Raw genomic sequence first — 25,196 nt, 5'->3', positions numbered from 1 at the left:
CTAACTAGCTCCCTAGGATTGCCTCGAGTCGCACACTGCAGGCTTACTCACATAATAATGTGGTTCTCACAAATATAGCATACAACCACATTTGCATTCATATAGCCATACAATCATGTTTATCATATAATCACACGTTAATTTAATAATTTCCACACAAAAACCAATTATGCCCTCCCAGCACACTAATCAAGGCCCTTAAGCCATATTAGTAATTTTGGGTCGTTACATAATGGTTTTCCTAATTAAATTAAAATTAGGCTATTCTCTTAAAATGGTTTTTAGAGATTAAAACATTAAGAAAAATAAAAGGGAAATTTAGAGATTATTTTCTTGAAAAATAATTAAGGAATTTAATTCGTATTTTCTGGATATAATATTGACTAAAATCTTTTATATATTTAATCGACTGTTGAAAGTACGGGTTAATAGCGGAAATTTTAAAGAATAAGATTTTTAGAGAATTGTGGGAAAATTCTATTGCGATACCCGAGCCTAAGTATCGAGACAATAGGATAGGTCTCCCTGAGACTTAGGGTTTAGTCTCAAATTTTTTAGTACAAATTTCTTGAATGGGTTTAAAACCAAATAAGGACATTTAATCCGTACAAGTGATCTTGAAAATGACCAAACTGCCCAAAATAATAATAATGAATTATGAGTGCCATAATTAATCCGATTATACTGTATGGATAATTATAGTATTTGCTAAGCATAACTGGACTATACGTTGGAGGGTGAAATCCTACTGACAGCAAAGGACTCCAAGTAACTCAACTTCTATTGTGTGGCTAAACATGAAACGACTAGTGTATTGTATGTTAGTATAAAGACACATGCACATATATACATTGTCGGAGAAAGTTTTGCATAGAGACGTTAGTCTAGTAGGTGCTGATTAAGAAAATATGAACAGTAGATATCTGTCATATCCGAGACGGTTGATCCCTGTCACAGTGCTTGTTTGATTTTATTATGTCCAGTTCACTACTGGAAAGAGTGGCCAAGAGGTGAGGATTGTTGGTTTAAACCTAGGGGTGTCAAAATAAATGGGACCTAGGGGCCTTCATGCTTACTTAATCATTGATCGGTTAGAACCCGAGCAAGTGCTTTGATAAGCTATTCCCAGATAGTAGTCGTGAATATTGGCCATTCAGTGAGAGTGCCTAAAGATACTAAGGGTTGCCAAGTTTGAGTAAGGCTAAACACGCTAGGGGCAACTGCTAACCAGCACCACTGAAAAACATAGAAGTCTCTGTAAACCCGTGTAACTTCGATTACACTCTTGAATAATAGCAATGCCCTAGGTAACTTGATGGTTATCCTTGTGAGGGATTTACACTTGGATAAGTAGCAATTCCCTAGGTAACTCAATAGTTACCCTTGATGGGGATATTTATTGGCTAGATCATAGTGTTGAGACTCGGTTCTCCCCTACTGATTAGCAAAATTTTTGGATGACGTGATACACCTGAATTGTTGGAAATTGTCAAGCGTGGGTCTCGAATTATATTTTGATATATTATATCTGCTTGCTCTGGGATTTTCTGAATGGAAGGATTTATCTATTTATATGAAATAATTTTCCATTGGTTATCAGTCAAGAACATAAGTTTGTCAGGATGCATTTGCGTTCTTGAGATTGATTGCATAGGGTCCGGATGGATCTGGAACCTTAATTTTTGTGAGCTATTGTTATCAGTGGACATAAACTCGGTCAGTGACCATCTTTCTTCTCTGCATGGTTTTCTTTTAAAGTTGAATTACTTAGTGTTTTCGCTTACCTAATAGTTTCTTGTTATAGGTAAGAACAAGGGCAAAGCAAAGCAGTGGGCGTTGGAGTCTACTTTGTGGATGTACATGTGGACCGACCTTTTGGGAAGCTTTTTTGTTTTTTGGAAATGTTGTTTCATTTTTATAAACTAGGCTCATTTTACTCTTCATAAAATATGTTTGTATTAAAATTAAGTATGGCCATACAACTTTTAAAAAGTTTTATTTACAAGTTTTTGAGACATTTTGTTACATGAAAATGTTTATATTTTGGCATTATTGAGTCTTGAAAATCTGGGACGTTAAATGTATATTGTGCAACATACATTAAACTCCCTATTGCACTTGCATACTCCAATTGAGCCACCGCTCTCCCTTCATTCTGGTCAAGCTTTTGGCTTGAATCAAAGGGCGTGTTTGCCTCTTTGATATTAAGATGACCAAACTTGTCAAGCATTTTTTTCAATATAATGAGCATGACCTAAGGCATATCAATATGCATTTCTTCTAACATTAAACCTAGTATGGTATCATCCTCTCCAAGGTCTTTCATCTTAATATAGTAGAAGATAGAAACCTCTTTGTTTCTATTATGCCTTCCATGTCATTAGTTAATATCAACATATAAACACTAGAATGACATAGTCATCACAAGTTGTCTGCACTATTGTGTCTAAACCCATCCAAAATAATGACTTCATCAAACTTCTCATGCCAATGTATTTGTGCTTGTTTTAAACCATATAAACATTTAAGAAGCCTGTTGTACCCTAAAATTATCACGAGTTCAATTACTAAGCTTAGGTACAGCTAGCAGATAAGTATGTGGAAAAATAGCCAAGTGGAATATCTGGGTATTAATGATGTGAGTAGCTCGAGATCCAATCCAGTTCGTACACGGTATAGAAAATATCATCTGACCTACGCTTAAGGTAACAATTAAGTTCGAGACTTATAATTGTTAGATCCAACTTTGGGAGTTCTGAAGCTACTACGAGCTCGGAGTAAGGTAATTGATTAAACATGAGCTCGGGTGAGATATTTAACTCGTGAGAGCCTAGAAAACACATACTAAAGCATCCCAAGAAATTTGGGGCTTCTTTATATGCTCATTAATGACCAAACTGTGTCATATATCTGTCATTTATTATCCGAGATGGCAGGAGTATATTTATTATGTTAACAAATCATATCTCAATGAAGATGGGAGTAACCTGTATTGATTATATACCTTATTTAATTACACGGTTTATTTACATAGTGACCCAAACCTGTCCATGGAATTCCCCTATAAATACTAGGAATAATTGACAGGAGAGGGGGGATTGTTTTGTATTACAAAAACTCTGCAGAAATAGAAAGAGAAAAGTAATAATATTGACTCGTGGACTAGGTGGATTTTAATCACTAAACCACGTAAAAGTTCTATGCTTTGGAGTGAATGTTTATTAGTTCTTTACGGTTTATAATCTAGCACTATTCTACCAGTTTCAGTTCTTAATACACTGTTGGTGAAAAACTGCGTCAACAATTTGGTGCTTTCATTGAGAGTAAATTAGTGCGTCATAAGTTCCAGTCGAATTTCATCATGGTGTTCACTTGCTCAATTCATGAGAATGAGATTAAACAACCTGGTGGGCAGCATGCCCACCATACTGCTATTCCCAATGAAAGGGGCCCGGATGTTCAGCAACGTCAGGGAAAACAACCGGCGGGTCATGACGATATTGGGAGTTCAGCATCACTACTGCCAAATCCTAATCTAGGATATCTGACTGCCATTGAATGGAAAACGCCCAGTTAAGGAGCCATATCGCTAGGGAAAATAGGCAGATTAAGGAGGTCTTGGCTCGGTTACCCTCTCTTGCAACCAACGTTAATGTCAGAAAAAGACAAAGTGGGTCTCGTAAGTCCCACAGGAATAACCGATCTAAACCAAGTCGATCTGTCATAACCACCACTCTAATTCCTGTGCCTTCAGGGCGAAACCACTAGAATACTCAACCCACTGATCATCACAGAGGTCATTAGCATGTCAGTCGGTCGGTCAGGACCGCGACCCCAAGCTATGTGCCTTCTTCACAGATTCCCAGAATTGCTTATAACAATCCGTAGGGAGGAGTTGGGACAAGCTCACGAAGACACAATGCGTCGATTAGAGCCCCAGCACAGATAAATAGGAACATTGGAGTAGAACCAAGGTGGGCTAATTTAGTTCGTCCTGATGGAACAAGGATAGCCTCACCCATAAGGCATCCTCCGTCACCTGTAAGACATCCATCACCACCTCATCCTCATAGAGATGTTCTAGCTCATGGGAACAATAGGAGAAATCCTCCCCCGTCCACAAATACTTCCGCCCCATGAATACATGTTGAGAACCCAGGTCCTCGATCTCAACCGTGACCTGTAAGTTTCGCAAACAGAAGTTATTGGATGGAGAGCCAGCGTGGAAGTAGATCCGAGAGCGACCTGAGAGATCATTTGAGCTCAAAACAAAGTCCTCAATATGATCCACACCCCGACCTGCGCGATCATTTGAACTCACAGAGAAGGTATCCAGCTCAGGATGAAAATGTTAGCTATACTCGGCACGAGGGAGGTCTGTCCATTGTATGCGACAATGGGAATGTCCCACATAACCTAGCCCAAACTTAGAGGGACAATAACCCGTCAAATGTGTATAATAGGATGGGAGTTGTTGAACAGCCCTAGCTAACCTAGGGACTAGGAACTAAACCCTTGAAAGACTGGCTCTAATGGAAGAGCAAATAAAAAGACTCTTATCTGGGAAGGAAAAGGACGATTGTAACTCAGATGAGGAGCTCGAACCTTTTGCTCCAAACATAGCAACGACAACATATCCTATAGGCTTTAGGATGCCGCACATGTCGAAGTTTGATGGAGATAGAGATCTGTTTGACCACCTTGGAATGTTTAACACTATGATGATGGTCCATAATGTTGGGCTTGATCTAAGGTTTATCTTGTTCCCTGCAACTCTGGTCGTACCTGCTTGGCAGTGGTTTAAACAATACAAGAGACATTTGATAAGCTCGTGGAAGAAATTCTCCTCTGAGTTTAAAAGAGCATTCTGAGCTTCGTAGGATGCTTGAGTTGAAACTAATTCATTGGCTAATGTAAAGCAACAACCTGGCGAGACATTGAAAGCATACCTGAGCAGATTTGCCAATGTTTTTGCACGAGCTCGGGACGTTGATGATAGCTCCAAGCTCATGGCAATGAGAACGAGAATCCTCATCGAGGGCGACCTGTGGCAAGAACTACAAAGAAAAGGAGTTAAAAGCATTAATGAATTTTTGGCCCAAGCTTAGGAATGCATAAACCTAGAGGAGGCATGAGCTTCTGTCGCAGGAACCAGCGGGAACCCTGCCCAACTTTTGGAGTAGTAATGAATGATGTAGTTACGGCTCAAGTCGTTACTCAGAATAACCAAGGGGGGAATAACAAAAGGAAGGGGAATGGTGAGGGCGACCAGAGCAGGACGAAGAAAAAAAAATCCATGGAGAAGTTCAAGCCTATTTATGCTACATATACCGATCTAACATATACCCAAGAGCGTATCTTTTTGGCTAATTCTAATCGCCTCCCATAAAAGAATCGAGAACCTTTAAGAATCAGTTTGATCCTCATCCAATAGTAGGAGGAGATATAATCACTATTGCTGAAGGACCTCATTTGGCGGGCACGAGCAGCGGGTCCCAAAAGACATACATTAATGAGTTGAAGGCTCATAACAGAGTGGATTTCACCCCGGAGCAGCGGTTATTGAAACAACAGTTATTGAAAAAATAACCAATCATTTTCACGAAAGAGGATGCTAGCCACGTCCAATTCCCACGTATCGATCTGCTGGTGGTAACCGTGCAGCTTGCCAACCGAAGGGTTCAGAGAATACTGGTGGATAACGGAAGCTCTGTAAATTTACTTTTCAGGTCCACCCTAGAAAAAATGGGACTTTCTATATCTAATTTGAAGGCGACCTCAATGACATTGTATGGTGTTTTGGGCAAAGGAACAATAGCCATAGGGACAATTGGACTAGTGGTGACATTAGAAGAAGAGTCGCAAACTGTCTCCAAAATACTCAAGTTTGTTGTAATCGATTGTCCAGCCACATACAATGTGATTTTGGGCCAACCCACACTAATGGCATTCGAAGCCATAATGTCGATCTGACACCTGGCAATGAAATTTCCCCTCAGCTTTTGGGATGTGCACAGTTAGAGGAGATCAGCTCGCTGCCAGAGAATGCTATATCATTTCTATGAAGAGAAAATCACAACCTGGGCAGCAGGCGATGGTCATAAGTGAGGGAGGTGAAGAATCCCAGGAAGCAGAAGTCACCCGTGGGACGGAAGAACCTCAAGAAGAAGCTGGTGAGGTCGCCCAATGTGACGACATTTATCCGTGGATGGGCGAAGACAGGTCAGTGCTTAAAGCCATAGAAGTGCTCAAGGAAGTAAACATCGAACCAAAAGAAGCTTCAAGAGTGGTAAAAATTGGGAAAAATATTGAAGATAAAGGAAAGAATGAGCTGGTTGATTTTTTACGAAAGAACATGGAAGTTTTCACCAAGTCGCACGAGGATATGAATGGAATCTATCCGAGTATAATAATGAACGCATTAAATTTGGACAAGAACGTGCCTGCAAAATCCCAAAAATGAAGGCTTTTGGGAACAGTACGAGCTGAAGTGTTAGAAGAAGAAGTAGCTCGGTTACTAAAATGCGGGTTTATAAGGGAAGAAAAATATCCGATCTGGGTTTCCAATCCAGTGCTGGTCCCGAAACCAAATGGGAAATGGAGAACCTATATCAACTTCTCCAACCTAAACAAGGCTTGTCCCAAGGACTGTTTCCCACTGCCAAGGATTGACCAGTTGGTAGACGCCATGGTAGGTCACGAGTTCATGTCTTTGATGGATGCATACTCTGGATATAACCAGATCCCGATGAACCCTGTAGACCAAGAGCATACCAGTTTCATGACCAAGCATAACACATATTGTTACAAAGCTATGCCATTCAGATTAAAAAAATTCAGGGCTACATACCAACGCTTGGTCAACAAAATGTTTGCTAACCAGATCGGGAGAAACATGGAAGTGTATGTTGATGACATGCTCATCAAGTTAAAGACTGCCAATAATCATGTGTCTGATCTGGAAGAATGTTTTGAAATCTTGAGGAAATATGACATGAAGCTGAATCCCCATAAATGCACTTTTGGGGTGGCATTTGGGAAATTTATGGGGTTCATAGTAAACACAAGGGAGATATAGGTGAATTCTAAAAAAATCAAGTCGTTGTTAGACATGCCTTCACCCAGGTCACGTAAGGAAGTTCAAAGCCTAATTGGGAAGGTGGCAGCTTTAAATCGCTTCATTTCAAAATCCACTGACAAGTGTCTGCCATTCTACAACTTGCTCAGAGGAAACAAGAAATTTGAGTGGACCGAAGAATGCGAATAGGCATTCCACGATCTGGAGACGCATCTAGTTGAACCCCCTGTCTATCCAAACCGACGTTTGGAGAGTCTCTATTTCTTTACTTGGCTTTGACAGAAAATGCAATCAGTGCCTTGTTAGTTCGAGAAGAATACCGTATGCAGAAACCAGTATATTATGTAAGCAAGAGGCTTCTCGAAGCTGAATCACGGTACCCATTAATAGAGAAGCTGGCATTCTATTTAATTTTGGCCTCCAAAAAGCTTCGACCATATTTTCAATCCCATTCTATAAACGTCTTAACCGACCAACCTTTAAGGCTGGTATTGCAAAAACTTGAAACGTCAGGACGTCTCTTAAAATGGGTCGTCAAACTTAGCTAGTTCAAGATATTATACATGCTATGAACTGAAATCAAGAGTTAGGCCCTTGCTGATTTTATGGCTGAGTGCACTGGTTTTCAGGACGAGCTCATGAGGGATCCAGTGCAGGAATTATGGAAAATCTTCGTATATGGATTGTCAAATGAGAACAGATCGAGAGCTGGGATAATCTTAATCTCGCCTGAAGGACATCGGTTCCATACAACTCTGAGATTCAGATTTGAAGCCTCCAACAACGAATCAGAGTATGAGGCCTTATTGGCAGGGCTGAGGGTGGCAAAGGAGCTGAAGGCGAAAGGCATCCAATGCTATAGTGATTCCCAACTTGTGGTAAATCAGATATTGGGGGAATATCAAGCTCGAGGCATCAATATGGCGGCCTACCTGGCTAAGGTAAAGTGGGAATTGTCTGAATTTGAGTTTAGCTCTGTTGAATAGATACCTCGTGAGCAAAACTCTAACGCCGATGCTCTGGCTTAACTTGCTACCACCAAAGAGGTTGAAACATTGAATGTAGTTCTAGTGGAATTCTTGGAAATCCCAAGTGTAATGGGAGAAATGATGGAGGTCAGAATGATTGAAATAAGAACGACCTGGATGACTCCTATAATGGAATATCTCACGACTGGAAAGCTACCTGATGACAGAAAAGACGCAAGAAAACTGCTATATCAAGCTCCACGGTATGTAATAGTTGATGGAATGTTGTATCAGCGAGGTCATTCGTTGCCCCTCCTACGATGTGTTCTGCACGAGGAAACCAAAACAATTTTACAAGAAATACACAAAGGTTTTTGTGGAGATCACACTGGGGGCAAAACCTAGCACTGAAGGTACTAAGACAGGGCTATTTTTGGCCCACTTTAACGAAAGATTCGATCTCGTATGTTCAGAAGTGCGACAAATGACAGTGTTTCGCCATAGTTGTCCGAACTACGCCAGTTAGACTAATAATGATTTCATCCCCTTGGCCATTTGCAGCATGGGGAATTGACCTTATAGGTTCCCTACCTATGGGAAAAGGGGGAGTTCGATATACAGTACTGGCGATCAATTACTTCATGAAGTGTGTAGAGGCCGAACCTCTAACAACCATCACCTCAAAGAGAGTTTTGGATTTCGTGGTGAAGAATATTGTATGTCGATTTGGACTCCCTCAAAATATTGTATCAGACAACGGTACGCAATTCGATAGTGATCTCCTCATAGATTTTTGTGAAAGATACAACATAACGAAGAGTTTCTCGTTGGTAGCATATCCGCAAGCCAATGGGCAGGACGAGGCTGTAAATAAGACCCTCAAGACAAGCCTGAAGAAAAGGTTCGATGAAGCCAAAGGATTATGGCCCGAGTAGCTCCCTGAAGTACTTTGGGCCTACCGGACTTCCCATAGAACCTCCACGGGACTTACTACCTTTTCCCTAACCTTCAGAAGCAAGGCCATGCTTCCAATAGAGGCAATGGTGACTACTCACAAGCAAAGGACATTTGATCAAGATCATAACAACGAGCTTCTTAGGGGATCCATCAGTCTGAACGAAGAAAAAAGAGAGGTGTCGCAGTTACAGCTCGCCCATTATCAACAAAAGATCACTCATTATTTCAATTCAAAGGTCAAGGGACGCAGACTCAGATTAGGCGATTTGATTCTTTGAAGGGTCTTTTTGTCGAATAAAGATCCCAAGGATGGTGTGTTAGGCCCGAACTAGGAAGGACCGTACCAGATCGTAGAGGTCTTACACGAAGGAACTTTTAAGCTAGCCCGACTAAATGGGGAAATAGTCCCACCGACCTGGAATGCTCTCCATTTGAAAAAGTATTATCAATAGTATAACCATCAATGTAAGGCTTATTTATAAAAGTCATTTCAATTAATAACAAATGGATTATTAAATAACCATTTCTTAGTTTTATTATTATGAGCTCGTGTTCTCACATTATAAAAGCAACCAAGAATGTTTATACGTTCTGGTTACTTGGGGGGCACATAACTGAGGTGAGTTTTTGAGATTTTTTGATAAAAATTAAAAACTTAGAAGCTTGGAGAATCAGGTCCGAGGCCTAATTTCTAACAAGTATAATACTATTAAGTTCATTAAAAACCCTAGATATAACTAGGTTCGAGGCCTGATTCTTAACAGGAATGATGCAAATAAGCGAGCAAACTTTTGGATACAACCAAGGTATTGATGAAATATATCTTGATCTAAAAGTTCATCCCTAAGATTTCGAATGTACATGAGTCTATGGATTCATAAACAAGAGAAAATAATAAGGGAAGACAAATAGATCACAAGTTAGGTGTATATTCAAATAAAAAATATATTGTCATTTCGAGAAGAAAAACCTCGAACTAAGCCCGAAGGCAATAGTTTTGATCCCGATGGATTGTTACAAGAACTTAAAAAAAAGTAAGATAATAAAAATGTCATTGAGCCTTGTCAGCATGCTCCACCGAGGTGACCCCCTCACCATTTCCCTTTACAGCTCTGAAAGCCTTGCCAGTCTCTGAGGGTTCCTGCAAAAACTGAATCTTGAATCTTGCAATATACGGGTCCCACAGCTCAGGCTGCATGAAAGATTCCATCCTAGTTGAAAGCGCAGCAATGGTAAAGCATTTCCTCCATTGTTGACAAGGACATTGCAGCTTCCTCCTTGGCCTTAGCCTCAACCTCGATCAGCTTCACTTTGAGTTCGTCATTCTTGGCCTGAAGCTGATCAGCATGATGACTTGCCTCCACGACCTGGGCCTGAGAGGTGGACAATGCAGCCTTCGCAGACTGCTCGCCCTCTTGAGAAGAAACAAGAGCAGCTTTGCAGCATGCTCACTCTCTTGAGCAACACTCACGGTGGCTCTGGCGGCCTGCTCATTCTCTTGGGAAGCAGTTAAGGCAGCTCATAGTTCCTCATTCTTGGCATTAACATGAGCTATGATTTGGTATTGAGCTAAGACAGACTGCAGAATAACGAAGCAAGTAAAAAAAAACACATAATAAAAAAAAGAAGAGGAAAGGTTAAAAGTGGGAAAAGGACTCACGGTGAGGTTCATCCCCATAGCAGATTTGAGGACGTCTTCCAGGTTGCGCTCTTCTATGGCCCTCAGATCCCTGGCACTAGCTTTTTATGCATGGCCCACCATGTGACTCACCATCTCATACACGATACCCTGAAAAGCCTCAGGAACCTTGTCTAGATGGCTCAACTGGTCTCTGGACGAGGGGAGTCTCACCTCGGATGGGGCCTCAGTTTGAATCACTTGAGGATGTGAGGAAGGTATGTGTCAAGGAAGGGGAGGATGAGCTTGCTGGATAGTGATAGTTGTTGTCAGAGCTAGGGGGAGCATTCTTGGTGGCTGCTCTCGAGTAGTGCTTGCACCTTTACCCTTAGGAGGAGACTTTGTGGTACCCCCCATCTTAGGGGTGGTCGTCTTTGCCATCCAGGGCCTTTTTACCACGGGACCAGCTTCGGACCCTCGGACCCTGAAGGCAGTCCTTAAATCTAGAGCTCCTGCTAACTCCATCTATTCACCTGAAAAAATAGCGAATAGAGGATTCAGTTCATAGGAGTAATTCTTCAAAAATATTATAAGTGCAAGAAAAAAAGAACAAGAATCCTACCCTCCGGCCTAGGGGAGGAACCTATTACGATCAGCTTAGATGTATGTGTTGGGCTAGGCACAATCTCCAACTCTGGGATTAGCGGAGGGGAGGGAAATTCTAAAGCTATTATTTCCTGGATCCTAGTGGGTTGAGGTCCTTCCTCGTGGTTGGACTCATCTACATACTGCCAAAAACTTGGAGCAAATGCACCCTGGAGCAGGGAAGCCCAGGTCCTACGGTTGGTCCCATACTCTTCAAGATGGTGGATCTAAATTTTAATGTGTTATCAACTACGACGGTTCCTTTGGGATAACTATGATCATATTGTACCACCAAATGATCCACACATTGGAGAAGGGTTACGTTTAGGTCTGGATCGGTAGGGTGACGGCTACCAAGTCGGTTAGGGTTAAAACAGATTAGCTTATAGCTAGTAGCAGCCCGATCAAATTCTCTGAAAAGGTATGGGTTACCTCAGCCGGAGGGGCCGGCTGTTGCCCCGGACGCAGGTCGTTCAGGATCGGGCCTCTAATTATCTTCAGGTGCTCGCCTTTTTCTCACCAATGGTGCCACATCTTCTTCCTCCTCGACGTCATCATTGGCTGACAAGGCCTCTTTAGAAAAGGGGAGCTCGGGGATGACAGGAAATGGAGCTTGGGTCCTCAGAGCTAATGTCTGACCCTTGCTAATTAATTTACAGGCCACCATGGTGGCGTCGTTCACTATTTGGCCATAGTCTTTTTCCCCGGGATGAAAGCTAGACAAAGTCTCGTACTGACCCTCGAGGGTCTCAGATCGTCCCGTCCTCGCGAATATAGCTGCACAAGGAGGAAACTCAATCAGAACATATAAAAAAAAAATTCTCATAATGAAAGTGATAAAAATTCACGTACTGAATTAACAGAGACAAAAGATATACTAGGATGGTTAAGATATCGATGGTCACAGTTCTTGAACCCATTTGACATAAAGAATAAATATTTATAGTCATTTGGGTGGTGAGAAGGCCGATGAAGGAGGTGGAATTCAAAAACCGAGGGAGATAATAAAATTCTTCACCTCTCTCATTCTGATCAGGACTGGCTTTGAGGCATGAAAAGTATAGGATGTCTGTTGGAGCTGGGACCTCCCACTCGTGCCTCAGAAACAAATATTTTAACCCTGCCAAAAGCATGTCTGAGTTTGAGGGGAGCTGAAAAGGAGCCAATTTAACGTAGTTCAAAAAATCAACGAAATATTGGTCCAATGGGAGGAAGGCACTGACCTTCAGGTACTCATCACTCCAAGCACCGTAGTCGTCTTGAAAGGGAGCGCAGCTCTGTTGTCCCTCAAATGCAGGTCGGGCAATGAGATCATCAGCTCCCATCTCAATATTGTGACTCAGCAGAATCTTGTTCACCTTCCCCTGAGTCGTTATCTGTGAGACTATATGCTCAGCCTCAAAAAATGTGTTGGGGTCGACGACAACCTCTCTCTCCACCACACGACCAAAGTGAGGGATGGGAGATTCATAGGTAATCTGCTTGCCTTTATTTTTGTTTTGGGCAAATGAGCTCGCGACATTCTTCTTGGGAGGTGCCATGATTCAAACCACCTGATGACAAAGCGGCCTAATTAGTAGGCGACCTAAGATGGCCTCTAGCTATGGTTGTACAGGTACGGAAGACAAAAAGGCTTAGTTGGTTTATTTTCAAAATTTGAATGTTTATCCGAGCTAATCTTTGCCCTAAACTTAACGCATGGTCCCACACGGTATCCAAGGCTACGCGCATCGATTTCTTAAAATCCCCAGATACTTCGGGATTCGCGTGTCAGAACCGTCAAACCCACTGCTTTCATTTTCAAAGCAGTTTAATGTAAACTGCCTAAAGAATTTTAATCTCTAAGCTACCTAGAATTAAAATTAAAATTCATTCAGTTTCTACATCCCAAACAGGTATTCAACCCGATTTTCCATTAGATTTTTCTCGGAATAACCCAAAAAATTTCCCAGAGTTATGAGTATCTTATTTCCAAACAAGTTTTGTTTCATTCATTTAGCCTAAACCGAATCCTATTTCGTATTTTCACTTAGACATAGCCTAAACAATATTGAACAACAAGCATTTTTCGAAGTGAAAAACTCACTGGAAAATGAAGAATAAAAAAAATATATTTTTCAAGCCAGATGATGAAATACTTACAGTGTATGTTCGTTCAAAGAAGGTGTCGAAATGTCCACAGGAAGCTTCTTGAAAGCTTCTGAAAATATTATAGGCGATGAAGGTGTTTTGGGATTTTGGAGAAGAAAAAGGAAAGCTTGGGTTTTTTATGAAAAGGAAATATTTTGAATGCAAAGGTGGTGAAGTCTCAGGAATGATCATCCTATTTATACGTAAACTATGGAAATTAATCTGGGCCATCCGATTGGGTTAATTTGAGATCTGAGGGCCAAGATTAAATGAACCATACGGAAGCAAAAAGCTGACAGGACAATTGTTTCAGTCCTCGAAACCCAAATGGACGCCAATTGCATGAAGCCACATGTCTAGTATTTGAGTAGTGGCAGGCACGATTTTATATGGTAGAAGTCTAAAAGCCCCTGCTGTGCATGTCAGAAGGTGACAACACCAAGCATGAGCAAGAGCTTGGAGGGAAATGTTGTACCCTAAAATTAGCACGAGTTCAATTACTCAGCTTGGGTACAGCTGGTAGATAAGTATGTGGAAAAATGGCCAAGTGGAATATCTAGTTATTAATGATGTGAGCAGCTCGAGATCCAATCCAGTTCATACACGGTATACAAGTTATCATCTGACCTACGCTAAATGTCACAATCGAGTTCAAGACTCATAATGGTTAGATCCAATTTTAGGCGCACTGAAGTTACTACGAGCTCAGAGTAAAGTAGTTGATAACACGAGCTCGGGTGGGATATTCAGCTCGTGAGAGCCTAGACAACACATTCTAAAGGATCCCAGGAGATTCGGGGATTCTTTATATGCTCATTAATGACCAAGTTGTATCATATATCTGTCATTTATTATCCGAGATGGCGGGAGTATATTTATTATGTTATCAAATCATATCTCAATGAAAATGGGAATAATCTGTATTAATTATATACCTTATTTAATTATGTGATTTATTTACACAGTGACCCAAACCTGTCCATGGAATTCCCTATAAATACTATGAATATTAGACAGGAGAGGGGGGTTGTTTTGTATTACCAAAACTATGTAAAAATAGAGAGAGAAAATTAATAATATTGACTCATGGACTAGGTGGATTTTAACCACTGAGCCATGTAGATGTTCTATGCTTGGAGTGAATGTTTATTAGTTCTTTATGGTTTATAATCTAGCACTAATCTACCTGTTTAATTTCTTAATGCACTGTTGGCGAAAAACTGCGTCAACAAAGCCTACACACCTTATATTCATTTCCTCTTAGAAAAAACCTTTCTGGTTGTTCCATGTAAACCTCCTCGTGAGATTACCATTTAGGAATGTCATTTAGACATCCATTTGAGGAACATATAGGTTGTGTATTGATGATAAGGCAAACAAAATTCTTGTTGATGTTGTCCATGCTATCGATGCATAGGTATCCAAATAGTTTATGCCTTCCTTTTGTCTAAAATCTTTTGTTGACGCTGTTTTTCGTCAACTTGAGAACATAAGAGCATGGATTTAAGAATAGAGATATAATCAAATGAATAACACCATATTTTATAGTGGTTTGGCCTAAAAAAGACTACATACGTCCACTTAGTCACTTTTATTAATATTTTAGCTTGAAGAACTATAGTTTCCGGCGAACCTACGTCGCCGATTGTTCTATAGTCCTCCTTCGCTTTACATTACATAAGGACTGTTTTTAGAAGAATGGTCATTTGGCATTCTGAATTGCCTCCCCTTATTTCTATCCCATCTCCTCTTATTTATAATGAGGAGTTTAGGGTTAGAATTAGATCATGGGCCTAAGTTATTGGGCTTGGCCTGCAAATAATACTTTACAACAGAAATATAGTTATATTTTGATAAATGACAACTCTATACTCCTTTGCTAACTCTATTAGCATGGATGTTGTGTGTTGAACTAACAAGATCATCCTGTTAGTGTGTAATGGTTTGCCTTGTACTCTGTGAGAACATGAACCATTTTGCACAGCGTGAGAACAGGAACCAATTTGCACTGTGTGAGAATAGGAACCAATTTGCACTGCGTGAGAACAGGAACCATTTTGCACTGCGTGAGAACAGGAAGGCAAAATGTTTTGTTCATACTCCCTTCATAATTGCTATTTTTTAAATGTCATAAATGCCCAAAAAATGGGTATAACATTTGCCCCCAAGTCAGTTTTCGTGATTCGCACAATTCTGACTTAGTTATGCGAACCATGTTCCCATTCTTTTTCGGCGCATTATCCTTTATGTTTTGTTCACCCCCTATAAAGTCATAATGGGCAGTATGGTATGCGATGTACCCGAACAGGTTCAATCCTTACCATGAGTGTAGTCATAGGTGATCAGGTTCTCGAAATGACCCCTGTTCACTTTTTATATGAGCCCAAAGGCAAATAAACTGCATCCAATGCACATTGGCAAACAAGCTTTCTAATAAACTATTGTACTAGTCGACCATCCTCATATTTGAATAGCTGGCCTAGTTCGCTATAGGATCCTCAAGCCCATTACTTTGAAAACCTAGCCAATCACATGGTTTTGTTCACCCAGAAGCTTTCGTGGTTGTGAGAGTAAGTTGTTGCCACCCCCTTCTTGGCCTGAGATGCTCGACACCGTGAGAGGAGAAGAGCCGACTTGTTGCTCACCGCCGACGTCACCAGGGTAACGAAAAGCTTCTTCCACCATTGCTTCCTTCTTTCCGTGTTTATTGGGAAAGTATTTCATCCGCTTTATACAATTGGGTCTGAGTATATTTGTAGATTTTTGGCTTGAAACATTACATGTTTGGGGCCATATGTTCAGATTATTCAGAGGTACTTTAACCTTGGAATCATCATGTTGTTCCCTTTTCGTCAGCAGTCGAAGGCCACCGTGGGTAAGTTTATGAGTTTTTTGACTCTTTGCTTCTATATCTGTATATATGAACATATCTTTTGGCTATGGCTCCTAAAAGAATAGTTATTCCTCTGTCCGCTTGCATACATATGAAATCTATTAGTTCCTGAGACGAATTGTTGCCACTGACTCCTTGCACAGAAGCGAACAGAGTTATCTTTCTCTCCAATGTGTAAATCCTTGAGTCTTTCCTCTTTGTTCGCTTCTTGTATATTAATTGAAGTAAGTTTCATCTTCTAAAAAATCGAGTATATGCTATAAGGATTTCTCTTATTTTTTCTTGAATCTTGGCATTTGGTGCCATAACTTTAGTGTAAAACCTAGCATCAAATCCATGGGTATTGAGTTCTTAGATCCCGTTTTGTTTACTCTTCTCAATTTTAGTCAAGGCTTCATCCCCACATCTGTTCGTTCCCAATATGCGATATACACACATATTCGAGCGAATTGGTACCCTTGCTTATCATTTTGTTTTGCTAGCATAGACAATCCGTAATCTCAGTATAATGCTAGTAGTGGTTGAAATTATTTACTTAGCACCAATAGATGAGCAGCGAACAAGACATTCTTGCTCTTTGTACAATGTTCTGTTCGTTTCTTGCAGTGATGTGAACATCGTGTTCTCAGGGTTATAAAAGATTACTCAATACTTACTTTTGTGCTTTTAGCATAAGCATATATACAATCAAATAGTTTTATGCCACCTGTTGATTATGATTCCTTACAACAAGCACATAATACGAACATAAATGTATCCTTCATTGATCTGATCCCTGTTCGTCCACTAATTCGGCTCTTGTGAATAGAAGAGAACACATTCTTTTTTTCCTATCCATTTAACCATAAGCGAACAACCACTTTTAAATATAACATTGATTATGCAGACAGGGGCGTACATAAATGCGTATAAGCGAACAAATCCAAGACATATATGGCTTTGTTTAACTTTAGCGAATAGACCATTTGTTAACCGAATAGTTGTATTTTTTCTGCTTCTTGCCTTGTTCATTTCCATGTGTAGGAATAAAGATGATTAACCATCTCCCATTTATTTGAATGAGTTGATGCCATTAGGGTAGAGAGTTCAAATTCTTACTCGTTTCTAGGCACACAATTGAACAGTTAGTCTTTGTTCGTGCCTCTCATATGCAAGGCCTTTTTTTTATTCTATTCTCATTTGGAATACATATATAGGCCTTGCGCGAACAGGAACCTAAGTAACTCCACATTACCTTAGGCAAATAGGTCCTCATAACCCATCCAATTTGTTGCTGGAACTAACTCATTAAACGAACAGGTTGCTTGAACTAACCCATTGACCGAACAAGTTGCTTGAACTCCTTTTATGAGCGAGTTTCCTTGTTCTCCCCAAGTATAGATTCTTTTTCAAGCTAGCTTATTCATGTGTTTTAGTAGCTTTTCGGTTCTATTCTCCATAGCCATACACTTATGGGTGAACAAGCCTTATATTGTGTATGTGCGAACAAAATCTTACTCTTTCTTCTCCTTTTCAGGTACTGGGTTTGGCTTGATCTTTGAGGAGCCGGTTTCTTTTACAATCTGGTTAGGCCTTGTTCTTCAAAGTGTATAGGGATTTTTTCATCCCTATTGGCTTCTGATCTAAGACCAAGTCCATGCCTCCCAAGAATCAAGAGTGGTAAGGAATAGGAAAAAAGTCGACTATACCGAAAAAGAGCTTGGAGAAATCTTTAGCTCGGATGGTTTTGTGACACCGAGATCTGTCTTTTCTACAAGTGACTTGTCCCATTAAATAGATAAATATGTACTTATTGGCGAGCTCGGGCTTAGAGTCCCTATTAATGAAGAGCAAGCAGGCTCTCCACCCGGCGGGTATACCGCTTGGAGTCCCTTGCATTGCCAAGCAAGGGCCTTCCTTCCACTTCATCCATATTTTGTGGAAATATGCAACTATTTTGAAATAGCCCCATTCCAACTAACGCTGAACAGCTACAGACTATTGGTAATGCTACATATTCTATATAGAGTGTTAGATTGGCCTCCCCTTAATGCTTTGGAGGTTCACTTCTTGTTCAATCTCAAGTATAACTGTGTATCGGGTTATGAAGGATTCTACCACTTGTGTAACTATTCTAGTGGGGAAGTCCTTAGGAGTGTTGTTTCCAACCCTGATCGCTACTTTAGTCAATACTTTTTTACCAATGCCCTCCAATCTGAGCATAGGTCATTCCGTGATATTGGTAAGTATCAAACCGTTTCCCTTTCAATAGTTTTCTGTTTGCCTCCTTCATGTTAAGCGTATACTGCTCGCCTAACTTATTGTTTTAGGTCGTTATAGGCGATCGATTCCAACCTCTGAGATGCGAGAGCGTCTTTCTCAATTTCGTTGGTTGGATGGCACACCAGTCATTAGGTCATCTATCGACGCCTCTGGAGTTTGACTACGTTCCTTTTTCTGAGGTTCGAAAGTCTATACGTGAGATGCAATCAGAAGAGTTTTTTGTTGTTCGTGACGAGCCTGAGTCAGTTCACTTTGAAGTTTCATCTGCTTGCTCTTCCCCAAGCAGTCTTTGTTCTAGGTTGCCCAACTGTTCAGAGTTTGACTTATCGCAAGTGACTCTCCCTTCTGAAACTTATAGTGACATAGAAGGCCTTGGTTTATTCCCTAGAACAGAGGAAATATTCCTTCCTCATTGGTTAAATGAATACTTTCCAGAGGAAACTTGTACTTACAACCCTTTTGGTGTATTTATTTTTCTTGACCGCATTATGAGATATATATTCTTTGCATCTTATCTGACCATTTTTCTCTTGGCAGGAGACATGAATGCTCGAGCTTTTTCTGGTGGCCCTGAGGCTGTAGGTACAAGGGCAAACAAGAGGAGGAAACAATTAGCGAATAAGAATAAGGGGACCCACGTAGAGTCTTCTTCTGTTCATTCAGGCTAGAGTCGGCTTCCAGGTGGGGTTATACTGCCAGCCCCTACGACGACTGCTAGTGTGGTACCCATGCCCCAACCCTTATCTCCTATATTACCTTCTTGTGTTCAAATGGTGGTACCTTGAGTTGAAGAGGTCATCCAGAGTGACCAAATACAAACATAATGGTCTTTCTCCGGAGTTTGCGTCCTCAACGAGATTGTTCGCCATTCTATTGCCAACATTGTTCAGGTATGGTTCTTCTCTTACTATTGTACTTGTTATCTCTCCGCTTGACTTTTCGTATTGATCTATTTTTATCTTTCCAGACAATGATGACCTTGACCAACCTATCTAAATGTAACGACCCAAAATCGCTAATATGGCTTAAGGGCCCTGATCAGCGTGCCGAGAGGGCATAATTGACTTATGAATGAATTTATTGATTTAAATGCATAACTATATGATAAAAATACTCATATGATTATATGAATGTAAATGTGATATATATAGTATTTGCGAGAACCACATTATTATTTGGGCAGGTTAGCAGAGAACGACTTGAGGCGATCCTAGGGAGCTAGATAGCGGGAAAAGTCACAACGGGGCTTAATATTTGACTTTGGATAAGTCAGGAGTATTTTAGGTATCAGGTGGTTATCTAGACTGTCGGGTTATGGAAATAAATATATGGAGATATATTTAAGGTTAGGAGGTCTAGGCGGGAATGTTGGGGAATTTTACCGTTTTGCCTTCGGGGACATTTCCGGCACCCCGACCCTCGAGATTGACTTAATTAGCCAAAGTTAGACTTAGCCAAAACAGAAGCTAGTGGAACAAAAATATACCGACCCTTTATTTTTCAGCCCTCTTCTCTCTCAAGAAAACTAGTGAAAACCAAGGTGAATTCAGTGATTTGAGGATAGAGCTTTAAGGAAATAGCTCAGTTTCAGCTAGGGAATTCAAACATTAACTAAGGTAAGCACTGAATTTCATTTTGACTAATTGATTATAAGGTTCATGGGTTGAAAACTAAGGATTTCTAGGTTCTTAATCTCAAGGTTGAATTAAGGTGGAAAGCTTGGGAGTTGGCTTGGATTTTGCTTAGAGAAGTGATCCCGCTGTGGAGGTAAGCTTGAATCCATAAGTTAATGACTGAATTCTGGTGTTCCATTACTAGTTTTTGTGTTCTTAAGTTCTTGAGTTTCATAAATTAAAAATGGGATTTTAATGAGTTTTAACCTAGGTTTTCTATTGGATTATGTTGTTAGTCATGTTAAAAGTTTTGTGAATAATGGGTTTTGAATTAGGGAGCTTTGGAACGGTTTTGGATGAGGTTTAAATGTTGAAAATGGTGAATTTTCTGGGCACGAAGGGAAGGGTCGCGGCTCTGTTCTAGAGCGCTGCGGCCCTAGGATACAAAGGAGCCAGGGAGGCTCGGCCAAAGGGAAGCGTCGCAGTGCCCAAGGGCAGGACCGCGGTGCGTGTCTGCTCTCTGGGAGGGGGCTTGGCTCTGTTTTAGGGGCGGGTTGTAGCTAGGCTTCAAGGGCCACAGCCCTTAGGTGCACTCTTGAACATTTGGGGATTTTAGGCACGGGAATCTAGTCTAGGGTGCTCGGGGTCGATTTCCCCACCGTGCTTGGTGGAATTCGACGTCCTGGAAGCTAGTATTGTATCCGGAAACCCTTATTTGAATATTAATGTAATCCAATACCTTGGTTATGACTAGGTGTTAAGGCTAGGGCTCGAGAACGAATCGTGCTCGAGGAGCGTCGCTCGTAATCAGTGAACGCAAAAAACTAAAGGTAAGAAAACTGCACCTGGTTGTATATTTGTAACGGGACTAAGGGTTCCCTAATGTGTATGCTTAAAAAGATGGTATTATGCCATGTAATCGATGAACCAACAGCCTAAGAGTGCCAAGGGTCACACTAGCGCATAGGGCTCTACTTGGCCACTGGTAGCCGAGGACAACTTATTATGTGCTGAGCTCGGTTTAAGCGGGCCGGATTCAGTGGGATAAACAGAGGGTGCGGACTAAGTATCGGCCCTGACCATTATGTGACCTGATAATTGTGAGACCTGAACGTTATTTGTAATTAGTTGCATCTTTGATTCTGAGTATGTGCTGAATGGTTAATGTGGAATATTCAATAATTGAACATGCTTAAAGAATTGACTTCCTGTTATTGATGTTTGTGTTGAGCATTATGTTTTCTTGCTGGGCCCTGGGCTCACGGGTGCTACATGGTGCAGGTAAAGGCAAGGGCAAGCTTGATCAACCCTGACTTGGAGAGCCCTGCCAGCTGAATGTACATGACCAGCTGCTCAGCCACCACGGTTGGGGGTTAGGCAGGGACGCAAGAACCAGAAATGTCTATTTTGCCTTAATATGGCTGGTGGTTGTCTATATTTTGGAGATTATGTAAATCAACTTTTAAACACTATTTCTTTTTGGGATCCCATGTATAAATCCGTTTAATTATTCAATGTGAAAATTTTGAGACCAAAACCTTTTTAACCCTAGTTCATACATGTTTAGTGACACGTTTTTAAATTAATGGCTTGATTAGCAAGTCTTGCACCTTTATAAGTACACAATGTAGTGGTCCTGGCTATCCAGGGAGTAACACTAAATCTATCGAGCAGTTGAAGAAGGATAAAGAAGATACATGCCGTGCCCTCATGTCTGAGATAGACACTGTTCGTTGTGAGAAGAACAGTTGTAAGACTGAGCTCAAGAAACTCAAAAGTTCTCGTACCGAGATCAATCAACTAAAGGTTGAGATTGACAGTCTTCAGAAGTCTCATGCTGTTGATGTTGAGAAGTTTAAAGCTGATGCGGAATCTTATTGTCTTCAAGCCCTTGAAGGTGAAGGAGAGATCCTAAATAACACGTTTTTCAAGTCTGGAAACACAACCGCAGTATTGATTTAACATTTCTAAATGGTGGAGAGATTTCCCTACTAGAGGCTTGCGAATAGAGACTTGTTGATGAAGAAAACTCCTCTGTTCGTACCTCCTTAGCACAGTCAAGGAATGGTGATGTTTCAAGGCCAGAAGACCTCACTACCCGCGCTTCTACTGACCCCTTAGCTGCCTCGGGAGACCAGACCCTTGAGCCAGAGTCCTGATTGCTTGGTTTCTAGCGCGCCTTATGTTGGAGTATTTTTTACTTGCATACTCTTGGCTCTGTGTTTTCTTTTGTAGTCTATACTTGCATGTCAATGAACAAACCGTTTTTCCCTTTGTTCTTAGTGCAAACAGATTAGTCACCTTAAGTGCTTGTTATGAACAGACTAGTTTTCCTTTTGTGAATGGTACGAACAACTTATGTATTTTTATATCTGCTTTCTCTATTTTCATGGCTTGTGTTTGTCTCACCCTTAGGCACAGGAGAGTAGACACAATTTCATCTTTGTGGGTAGAACGAACAGAACACTTTTTTGGAAAATTTACAGAAGGTTTCTTAACTTGTGTGTTCTTACACCCCATATGCCCCCCAAGTGATCGAGGAGTCTCAGTCCTTGATCACTTGATAGTAAAATTCAATTCTCGTCACCATAGGCTAACAGAATCATTCTGTTTGTTTCATGTATACAAACATAGAAGAACACACTAAGATGTGCGAACAGGTCACTAAAGGTTATTCTTCAAACTAGTAGGCGACCAGAATTGGAGGTTGTCCTTTAATATTGATCGATCGTGGTTTAAAAGTTGTCCTCTTTCCTAACAACGATTATGTTTTGAGGTTATCTTTCAAACTACAAGAATTTGAAGTTACCCTTGATCAAAGTTCAAGGTTATCTTCTTTTCTGAAAATGTTTCTGAGTTCGTGCATCACTCGGTTAGAACCCGATTCAGCCAGGTTTAATTTTTTGCATAATAGTTACCTGTTAGTATTCAGGTCGTGTACCTTGTTAGGACCAGGTTTTTATTGCTTAATAGCCTACCTGTTATCATTCAAGTCTTGTACCTGGTTAAGAACAGGGTTTTATAGCTTAATAGCTTACCTATTATCATTCAGGCCTCGTACCTGGTTAGGACCATGATTTTATAGCTTTGATTTTTTTTCATGTTAGTTAAGTTTCATTTGGAATCATCATTGACAATCCGAGCTAAAGTTCCAGCTCGGTTTTTATGTCCAAATTTCACTTTTATACTAACCTAAATTTTTCAAAGCTCGATTGCGTTATTTAAACTTTCAAGTACGTCTACTTCTTTGTTTATTGTCACAATCACTGTGTATACTTATTTAAACATATAAGTACGATGAGCTTATAACTGCATGAAACTCATACTCATTTATTCATAGAAGCCTGATAGGTTAGAATATTACTCAAAATTTTGTTGCACAAAAAAATTGTAATATTTTTCCTTTTATGCTCAGTCATCTCTATACTTTAACCTTTTTCCAAAATCTTAAGACAACTTTTACTCGTGGTGTGATTATATCCAACACCTATATGCCCCCCCCCCCCCAAGTACTAAGTTACAAGTCTTGGATTACTTTCTCCTCGGGTTCGGGCTGGTTTTGTAGTGCGAAATTCGAAGTTATCCTCTTTCGAGGTTGTCTTCTTTTCTGATAACGGTCAGAATTCAAAGTTTTCCTCTTTCATGATTAATCCGAATTCGAGGTTATCTTCCTTACTGATAATGATCAGAATTCAAAATTGTCCTCTTTCATGATTAATCTGAATTCGAGGTTATCTTCTTTCATGGTCACGATCACTTTATAAAGCAATCTTTAACAGCAATTCCTCTGAGAAGAATCTTTATTCATACCCTTAGCAGGTTTGGTTACACTGGGTAGGTGACCAAAACAATGCTTAAGGCCTGTCTTCAATGTTTGGCTCGCCAATTGATCTCTGAGGGACATCTCCATTTATTCTCTTAACATCTTCCATCTAGTACCTTTCTCGAACTCATGGTTTACCGAGCTATATAGAGATAACGCTAACAAAGTTTTTAAAGCATGCTTTTCCATTTTTGATCCTTTTTCGTATCGTGGAATAATCTCAGGCAAACAAGTTCCTTATTTCCCTTACTCCACTAGTTTGTTAGTGCCAAGGGTAAACGAATAGAGCTAAACTATTAGTTGGTTTCTTGCTAAGGCACATGAGCGAATAAACTTTGTTTGTGGCTGTTGAATAGAATGTCCCCATACCATAAGTGAGCAGGATTAATCTTCATTCCTGTTCATTCTCTTTGTATCATAGATGGAATATATATAGTTAGGCGAACATGCTCGTCTTTGGGTTGGTGTGGTCATGACTCTGAGGTGAGCCCTAAAATCCTTGCTCCTTGCTCCCACCTACTTGTGTGCGAACAATTAGTGTTCGATTCGTGTAGTCTCATTAATCTAGTTATTTCTTACTTAGTGATAGTAACTTTTCCTCATCCTCGAGTATGCTCTCAAGGTTGTGAGGTCGAAACTATTTTGCAAAAAATTCCAACTGTATCGATTTATGAATATCGTTGGTTAATCTAGAATTCCAACTTTATCCTTATATCGATTTATTTTAGTTAGTTAATCCAGATTCGTTATATAGTCAAGCTCGTACTAATAGGCTCGTCCTGTTTGTTTCACATGTTAGCATCATGTAAAAGTTATTCGAATATAACTTGTTCAAGTCATCTCGGAAGTTATCTTGATAATGTGTATCGCTAAGCTCTAAAACTCATCAAAAAATATCACATGCTTTTTCTCAAAATGCCTTCGATATATCCTGTTCGCCCCATGTGTGGATGCATGGGCGAACAGGTTTAATTCAAGGATCAAACGAACAGGAAAAACTTTGAGATGTCTCCAACTCTTTTTTGACCTCGAACTAGTTCGAGCATAATCTTTGTGTGCGTAAATCTTCGGTCTAACCATCCAAAGATGACCTCGAAATGGATCGAGCATAATCTTTCCAGATGTGCTCCCTTATTCCTGTTCACCCCTTCTAAGAATGCATGGGCAAACAAGTTTCATTAAAGGGTTATGTCAAGTTGTCCCTTGTGT

This window comes from Humulus lupulus, chromosome 9 (genome assembly GCF_963169125.1).
Source record: "Humulus lupulus chromosome 9, drHumLupu1.1, whole genome shotgun sequence".
Lineage (NCBI taxonomy): Eukaryota > Viridiplantae > Streptophyta > Magnoliopsida > Rosales > Cannabaceae > Humulus > Humulus lupulus.
This window is presented reverse-complemented; position numbering follows the sequence as displayed.